The following is a 9,965-nucleotide window of genomic DNA, read 5'->3' as shown; positions in this document are numbered from 1 at the left end:
ATTCAAGAAGATCAAAAATCATATCATGCACTTTTTCTGACCACAACTCTATGAAACTAAAAGTCATACACAAGAAAAAATCTCGACCACAAATACATGGAGGTTAAACAGCATGCTACCAAACAATTAATGGGTCAACCAAGAAATCAAAGAAGAAATAAAAGTGCACATAAAAACAAATGAAAATGAAAACACAACAGTCCAAAACTCTGGGTTTCAGGAAAACTGGTTCCAACAAGGAAATTTATAGCAGTACAGGCCTACCTCAAAAAACAAGAAAAATCTCAAATCAACAACCTAAACTTATGCCTGAAGGAGCTAGAAAAAGAACAACAACAATAAAACCCTAAAACCAGCAGAAGGAAGGAAATAATAAAGATTAGAGCAGAAATAATGATATAAAAACTAAAAAAAAAAAAGAAGTGGTCAATAAAACCAGTAGCTAGTTCTTTGAAAAAAAATTGATAATCAAATTTTTGAAAAAAATTGATAATCCCCTAGCCAGACTTACAAAAAAGAAAAGAGAAAGGATCCAAATAAGTAAAAGTGCAAATGAGAGAGGAGAAATAACAACCAACACCACAGAAACAGAAAAAAAACACAAGGGAATATTATGAAAAACCATACGCCAATGCCCTGGAAGAAATAGATAAATTCCTCCAAACATATAAACAACCAAAACTGATCAGAAGGAAATAGGAAACTTGAACAGACTGATAACCAGCAAAGACATTGATTCAGTAATCAAAAAACTCCCAAAAAAGAAAAAAGTCTAGGACCAGACAGCTTCCCAGAGGAATTCTACAAATATTCTACTAAACATTTAAAGAGTTAATACCTATTCTTAAACTAGTCCAAAAAGTAGAAAAGGAAAGAAAACTTTCCAATTCATTCTATGAGGGCAGCATAACCCTGATACCAAAATCAGATAAATACACCACTAAAAAAGAGAACTACAGGCCATTGTCCCTGATAAATACAGATACAAAAAATTTCAACAAATTATGAGCACACTAATCCAACAATACATTAAGAAAAAAATAATTCACCACAATCAAGTGGGCAAATTTGAAAATCAAATGTGGTACCTTTATGAGTTAGAGAAAGAATAAAAAACATACGATCATTTCAACAGATGTAGAAAAAACACTTGACAAAGTACATCCATTCATGAAAAAAAAAAAACCTCAAAAAAATAGGCTTAGAGGGAACTTACTTCAACATTATAAATATCATCTATGAAAACACTACAGCTAACATCACCCTTAGTGGGTTTCTCATCAGGTCAAGAACAAGATATGGATGCTCACTCTTACTGTTATTTAATATAGTACTGAAATTCCCAGCCTCAGCAACCAGAGTACAAAAAGAAATAAAACACATGCAATTTGGCAAGGAAGAAGTAAAACTTTCATTCTTTTCAGATGACATAATACTCTATGTAGAAAACCCAAAAGACTCCACCAAAAAAACTGCTTAGAACTGATAGAAGAATTCAGTGAAGTTGCATATACAAAATTGACATACAGAAATTGGTAATAATAATAAGCAGCAGAAAAAAAAAGTTAAGAAAGCAATCCCGTTTACAACTGCACCCAAAATAATAAGATACCTAGGAACTAACCTAATTAAAGAGGTGAAAACCTATATTTTGGAAACTATAAACCACTGATGAAAGACATTAAAGATGACACAAAGTAATGGAAAGACATTCAGTGCTCATGGAATGGAAGAACAAATATTATTAAAATGTCCATACTACCCAAAGCAATCTTACATTTAATGCAATTCCTATAAAAATACTAAGAGCATTTTTAACAAAGCTAAAACGATCAATCCTAAAATTTGTATGGAATGACAAAATATGCTGAATAGTCAAAGCAACCTGCATAAAGAAGAATAAAGTTGGAAGCATCACAATTCTGGAGTTCAAGCTATATTTCAAAGCTGTAGTACTCTAAACAGTATCATACTGGCACAAAAATAGACACATAGATCAATGAAAAAGAACAGAAAACTCAGAAATGAATCCACAACTATAAAATCAATTAATTTTTGATAAAGCAAGATTGTCCAATGGAAAAAGACAGTCTCTTTAACAAATGGTGTTGGGAAAACTGGACAGCAACATGCAAAAGAATGAAAACGGACCACTTTCTTACACCATACACAAAAACAAATTCTATATGGATTAAAGACTTGAAATCCTAGAGAACACAGGTGGTAACTTCTTTGACATTGGTCACAGCAGCTTTCTTCTAGATATGTTTCTTTAGGCAAGGGAAAAAAGCAAAAATGAACTATTGGGACTACATCAAAATAAAAAGCTTGTGCACAGCAAAAGAAACAACCAAGAAAACTAAAAGGCAACCTTTGGAAATGGGAGAAGATATTTGCAAATCACACATCTGATAAAGGACTAGTATCCAAAATACATAAAGAACTTCTAACACTTGGGGCACCTGGGTGGCTCAGTCAGTTAAGTGTCTGCCTTCAGCTCAGATCATGGTCCCAGGGTTCTGGGATCAAGGCCTGTGTTAGACTCCTTGCTCCGCTTCTCCCTCTCCCTCAGCCTGCCACTCAGCCATGTCTTGTGTTCTCTGTCAAATAAATAAATAAAATCTTAAAAAAAAACTGTAACACTCAGCATAAACATAAAACAAACCCCCCCCCCAAATAGAACATAAAATCCAATTAAAAAATGGACAGGAGACATGAATAGACATTTCTCCAAAGAAGAAATCCAGATGGGACAACAGACACAAGAAAAGATGCTCATCATCACTTACCAGCAGGAAAATGAAAAACAAAACAACTATGAGATATCACCTCATGCTTGTCAGAATGGCTAAAATCAACAGCACAAGAAATAACAGGTGTTGCCAAGGATGTGGAGGAAAGGGAACCCTCTTATACTGTTGATGGGAATGCAAACTGGTGCAGCCACTCTGGAAAACAGTATGGAGATTCCCTGTAAAGTTAAAAATAGAACTAACTTATGATTCAGTAATCACACTACCAGGTATTTACCCAAAAGAATATAAGAATACTAATCTAAAGGGTTACATATACCCCTGTATTTATAGCAACATTATTTACAATAACTAAGATATGGATGCTGCCCATGTGTCCATTGATAGATGAATGGGTAAAGAAGAGGTGGTATGTACATATATGATGGAATATTACTCGTCTATAAAAAAAGCAAAAAACGGTGCCATTTTTTAATGACATGGCTGGAACAAGAGAGTATAAAGGTAAGTGAAGTCAGTCAGTCAGAGAAAGACAAATATTGTATGATCTCACTCATATGGGAAAATTAAGAAACAAGCAAGTGGAAAGTCAGAGAGAGAGAGAGAGAGAGAGAAATGAGACCGTTAACTATAGAGAACAAACTGATGGTTATGAGGGAAGGGGGGCATGGGTGAAATAAGTGATGCAGATTAAGGAGGGCACTTGTGATGAACACAGGGTGATGTATGGAAGTGTTGAATCTTTTTATTGCATACCCAAAACTAATGTAACATTGTCTATTAACTAAATAGAATAAAAATAAGAAGTTTAGTAAACAACAACAACAAAGCAACAACAACAACAAAACAAAGACAGTAGGTAATTGTAATGAGCTGTCATGGGTGAGAACCACAGAGAGAAATCATCCTTTAGACCATGTCTTCAGTGGACTGACAGGAACAGCTTCTTGGCATTGTGGGAGCAGGGCTGCACTTTGTTCAATGATTCCATTGTGTTTTCCCATTTGTGGTACCTTCTGTCATTCACAGAAAGAGGTTTCCTGCCAGAACCACATACATACTGATATCTTTCTCCCCCTCAATGTCCCTTAACCTCAGCTGATGCACTTGCATCTTCCCACTCCCCCCACCCCATGCACCAGTGCACATTATTTCTGCTGCCAAATACTACATACCTCCTCAAAATTCATCTAAAACCTTAAGATTTCCCTAGTGGAATCCATACTCTTCCACGTCTACCTTGCATCTAAAGCAATCTCTTTGGGTTACTTGAGCTGAGGCATCACTCTTATTCTTGCTTCTTGTATTGCTATTGAAGCATTTCACCTATGCATGTCCTCATTCTCTAAATGCCCTGGGATCTTCTAAAAGGCAGGGAGCCAACACTGACTGACTCTCATCCCTACCCACTTTGTGTGAGATTGGGCACACAATAAGTAAACCTTGCTAAATGAGTAAAGAAATGGACAGCTTTATATATTTATCAAATTAATAAACATGAAAGAAAATGTAAACCAAAAAAAAAAAACCACCAAAAACCCCAAACCATAAACAAAACAAAACAAAACCCACCCCCACATTTAATTCATAAATGGAGAGGACTGGGCACTTGCAGGAGCTCAATGAAGCATCTTCTCCAGGAAGAGAACAAAGAAGACAGAAGTTGGGGGTCTGACTCTGGCCCCATTTCTGATGGCAGATCTGCAATTTTTACTCTCATTAGCAATTGGGAAGCCCATATAAGTTATTATCTCTTTGCATAGGTCTGGTCGTATGCATTTCTTCATTTCAATAGCAATGTCTTTAAGGCCTGCATAAAGTCATAAAAAAAGATTAGCACTCTACTCCTTCATTATATACCCATTTTACCCACCCAGGTTGGACTAGGATAAAATATAAACCAGGCCATACTCGTGTGTGACTCATCTAATACCACTCTTTCTGGCAGAGATAATGGGCTGAAATGCATCCTTCAAACACAGAGGCTCCGGGTGCCTAAATCCCCTCACAGCCCATCTCGAATATTGTTATATCTTCCAAACCTTCTTAAAGTAAAAATTTTTCCAATCCATATTATCACTGGGGGGTCTAGCATGTTTTTATAGACATTTTATGCAGATGGTAGTATGAGCTTGCTCTCAGTCCTTAGGTTTTACTAGTCTTCAAATGACTTGTGAGGAACTGCATGTATCTGTGTTTCCATTATGTATACCCTCCATGATGAGACATAAATCTAATCTCCTCTTATGCTTGGTTTGAGTCATCTTTTAAGAAATAACATAGCCATAAAAAAGCTATCATTCTGATTATGTTCCCTATCTTTCAAAGTTCCTCTGGATACGTTCTAACAAATGGCTGTTGCTCTATGTTCTTGGTAGTTTCACCTTGCCTCCTCTGGGCATCACATCCAGTGACTGCTATTTTAAAGCAAAGAATCACTGTTAGGGAAATTATAGAAAGTAGAAACATAAGAATCCAAGAGACCAACTGACATGATTAGCCCCTTGAAGTATCTCACAGAGGATGAACTCTAAAAAGGCTGAACTCCCAGAGTTAGCTGGAGAAAGTGAGAAAGTATAGAATAACCATGCAAAGAACCCAGTCCTCATGGAACTCTGCCCACTGCTCTTCATGCTACAGTATATTACTGCTTCCAATTTATTTCTAATTTGTGTCTTAAGCAGAATTTTGTGTTGGATTTCCTCAAAGCAAGTATAGTAAATTATGTTTTACATTCTCTTTGAAGAAAGTTTACATTTTAGTCATTGCTTTTCTCCAAAGCTTTTACTTTGAAAATTAAAAACCCCAGTGATAGTGGGGAACACAAATTATGCATGTTTAAAAAAAAATAGGGGCACCTGGGTGGCTCAGGGGGTTAAGCCTCTGTCTTCAGCTCAGGTCTTGAACTCAGGGTCCTGGGATTGAGCCCTGCATTGGGCTCTCTGCTCAGCAGGGAGCCTGCTTCCCCCTCTCTCTCTGCCTGCCTCTCTGCCTACTTGTGATCTCTGTCAAATAAATAAATAAAATATTTTAAAAAAGGTAAGTTTGAGGAGGTTGAAGGTTCATCCAAAATGCTGAATCAACTTCCTCAAAGCTAGCAGAATTTGTTGATAAAAGCATTTAAAAATTTATAAATAAAAAAATGTGAGAAAGCCAGTTAGATATATTTTCAGAGAGAGACTAACTACGGTATCTTCATTTCTAAGAAATTTGGGCAAAAGCTGGTTTCTCCTCAACACTACCATTGGAGCACATACCCTTTTAAGCATGTGAGAGAGTACCATTTGTACTGTGTACAATACTGCATACTACAAAAGTACCTGTGTTTATGATGCCAGAAAATTCAACACACTTTATTTTATCAGCTGTGCACCACTTGAGCTCATTGTCACACTTTCTTCCCATCACTGCAAAGCATGTTGGGCACTTAAAACCATTAGACTTGAATTCATCAACATCTTTCTCATCGAGGTCATTCATCTTAATCTCCCAGGAAGCTGTTTAAAAAAAAAAAAAAACAAAAAAAACAAAAAGCAAACAAAACTGGCTGGCTATTTGCCATGGGCAGACCAACATAGTCATGTTCATGAAAGCAGACTTAGAACTTGGTCTGCCCCCTTCAACCTCCCCACACATCACCCCAGCACTCCACAGGTGACACTCAACAGAGGAGTTACCACAAAAGAGTTACCACTGCCCTCATAAAGCTTAATTTCTGGTGGGGGAGGTGGACAAAAAGAAAGAAGAAAAATACATGGTATGTTAGAAAAATCACAAATCGCAGAAAGAAACAGAAAGGACAGGATGTGCAGGGTTTGATTACAGTTTATAAGGTGCTCAGGAAAGGCCTCACTGAAGGGGTAACTTTTATTTATTTATTTATTTAAAGATTTTATTTATTTACTTGACAGAGATCACAAGCAGGCAGAGAGGCAAGCAGAGAGAGAGAGGTGGAAGCAGGCTCCCTGCTGAGCAGAGATTCCCCACATGGGGCTTGATCTCAGGACCCTGGGATCATGACCTGAGCCGAAGGCAGAGGCTTTAACCCACTGAGCCACCCAGGCGCCCCTTATTTATTAAAACAAAAACAAAAAAACAACAAGAAACCCACATTTATTTATTTATTTAATAGAAAGAGAGTGAGTGAGAGAGAGCACGAGTGGGAGAAAGGGCAGAGGGAAAGGCAGAGGGAGAGAGAATTCTAACCAGACTCCCCACCAAGTGTGAAGACTGAGGTGGGGCTAGAGCTCATGACCCAGAGACCATGACCTGACCTGAAATCAAGAGTTGGATGCTCAAGCGACTGAGCGATCCAGGGCTCAAGCCAAAGGGGTAATTTTTAAAAAGGAGGTCATGAAACTTTAGGGGGAAGGGTAAAGATAGCAGCAGAGTAGGGGTCCTCGCTTCATCTGGTCCCTCAAATTTAGCTGGGTATATAACAAACCATTCTGAACACATACAAATTCAACCTGAGATGTAAGAAAATATACCTGGATCTCTACAAGCAGAAAAATGACTATTTTTTGCAAGGTAGGAGGTGCAGATACTTGAACCTTCTGGGGAAATATCAGAAGATAAATGGAGGAGGGGAGGGAGCTTCCACTGGATAGTGATATAACAATAGAGTGCAAAAAATCTCGACCTTTAGAAATCTGCTCCAGTGAGAGACATCCTTTCCTGAGCATAGGGGATGAATAGGGCATAAGCCTAGGTGGATAACTGTGGTCTCAGGATTCCAGGACACTCAGTAAGAATGGGGGAGCATGAATGGATACAGTGCCCAAGTAGTGGGGTGGGGAGACTGGTGATGGTCAGTGAGCCCCGAAGAGACTCCCAGCTCTGGTCACCATAAACCATGGGCTAGACCAGTAGGGAGACCGCTGTTTGCCCAAGCACCCTGAAAAGGACTGGAAGGTTCAAGCTATTTAACATTCCCAGGGAGGTATAGAACGGCTGTGCTCATGACTGGGCAATAGCCTTCAGGAGGCAGCAACCCAGGGAATGACACTAGGATGGCACCCAGTTATGACCCGAGAGCAGCAGAACCCGGTGAGCATGCAAGCCCATAACCGCTTGAGGTTGCAAAGACACAAAGCACAGAGATGCTCTGGATCATGGGAACACCTCCTGGGGCTGTGTCAGTGGGCATGAGATTCTGTGGGTTGGCACACAAAAAGGCTGTACTCATGACTAGGCAAAAGCTCTCAGGGCAGTGTGGACTCCTAAGGGACACTGGGGCAGCAGCAAGCCAAGACTTGGGAGCAGTGGAAGAGAGTACATGCACAAGCCTAGGTCTCTCCCAACGGCAAAGACACAGAGCACAGAAAAGCTTGAGAGTACTCTGCACTCCCCCTGGGAGAACTGCAGAATGCGCTAATAACACGAGTCTGTGGAAATGGTACACACAGAAGTGGAGACAGTTCATTCCTGGAGGGTTTATTGAAGAAAGGGGACAATGACCTTGAGGCTCTAGGCCATAGATTCCTGTGTGATTATATTTGTTCTGACCCTCTAAAGAGGCATGGAAAGCTGCAGGGAACAAAAGCCACACAGACCACCAGCTAACATTAAGCCCATCCCTCTCACACAGGGTCAGGCGACTCCACCCAGACAAAGAAGCCTGAGAAGCCAAGCCACAGGCCCCTCCCCCAGAATAGACTGGAAGACCAGGTGAATGGTAAGTTTATATGCCACAGCACTGTAAAATTCCAGTGCAAGGGGAAAACAACATTGAGCTGCAGGTGATCACTCACAAATCGCTTGTGCTTCAGGCTACAATTTTTTTTTTAAATTGCCTTTATTTTTAAAATTTCTTTTCAGTGTTCCAGAATTCATTGTTTATGCACCACACCCAGTGCTCCATGTAATATGTGCCCTCCATAATACCCACCACCAGGCTCACCCAACCTCAAGCCCCTGCCCCTCCAAAATCCTCAGTTTGTTCCTCAGAGTCCATAGTCTCTCATGGTTCATCTCCCCTTCCAATTTCCCCCAACTCCTTTCTCCTCTCCATCTCCCCATGTCCTCTGTGCTACTCCTTATGTTCCACAAGTAAGTGAAACCATATAATTGACTCTCTCTGCTTGACTTATTTCACTCAGCATAATCTCTTCCAGTCCCATCCATGTTGATAAAAAGTTGGGTATTCATCCTTTCTGATGGGGGCATAATAATACACCACAGTATATATGGACTGTATCTTTATCTGTTCGTCCGTTGAAGGGCATCTTGTCTCTTTCCACAGTTTGGCAACTGTGGCCATTGCTGCTATGAACATTGGGGTACAGATGGCCCCTCTTTTCACTACATCTGTATCATTGGGGCAAATACCCAGTAGTTCAATTGCAGGGTCACAGGGTAGCTCTATTTTTAATTTCTTAAGGAATCTCCACACTGTTTTCCAAAGTGGCTGCACCAACTTGCATTCCCACCAACAGTGGAAGAGAGTTCCCCTTTCTCCACATCCTCTCCAACACATGTTGTTTCCTGTCTTGTTAATTTCAGCCATTCTAATTCGTATGAGGTGGTATCTCAATGTGGTTTTGATTTGAATCTCCCTGATGGCTAGTGATGATGAAACTTTTCATATGCCTGTTAGCCATTTGTATGTCTTCTTTGGAGAAGTTTTATTCATGTCTTCTGCCCATTTTTTTTGACATGATTAGCTGTTTTGAGTGTGTTGAGTTTGAGGAGTTGAGTTTGAGTTCTTTATAGATATTGGATATAAGCCCTTTGTCTGTACTGTCATTTGTGAATGTCTTCTCCCATTCCTTGGGTTGCTTCTTTGTTTGTTGACTGTTTCCTTTGCTGTGCAGAAGCTTTGGATCTTGATGAAGTCCCAAAAGTTCATTTTTGCTTTTGTTTCCTTTGCCTTCGGAGACACATCTTGAAAGAAGTTGCTGTGGCTGATATTGAAGAGGTTACTGCCTATATTCTCCTCTAGGATTCTGGTGGATTCCTGCCTCACATTGAGGTCTTTTATCCATTTCAAGTTTATCTTTGTGTATGGTGTAAGAAAATGGTCCAGTTTCATTTTCTCTACATAGCTGTCCAATTTTTCAAGCACCATTTATTGAAGAGAGTGCCTTTTTTCCACTGTATATTTTTTCCTGCTTTGTTGAAGATTAGTTGACCATAAAATTGAGGGTCCGTATCAGGGCTCTCTACTCTGTTTCACTGGTCTATGTGTCTGTTTTCGTGTTCAGGCTACAA

Source organism: Meles meles, chromosome 3, assembly GCF_922984935.1.
Source record: "Meles meles chromosome 3, mMelMel3.1 paternal haplotype, whole genome shotgun sequence".
In the NCBI taxonomy this organism is placed as follows: Eukaryota; Metazoa; Chordata; class Mammalia; order Carnivora; family Mustelidae; genus Meles; species Meles meles.
This window is presented reverse-complemented; position numbering follows the sequence as displayed.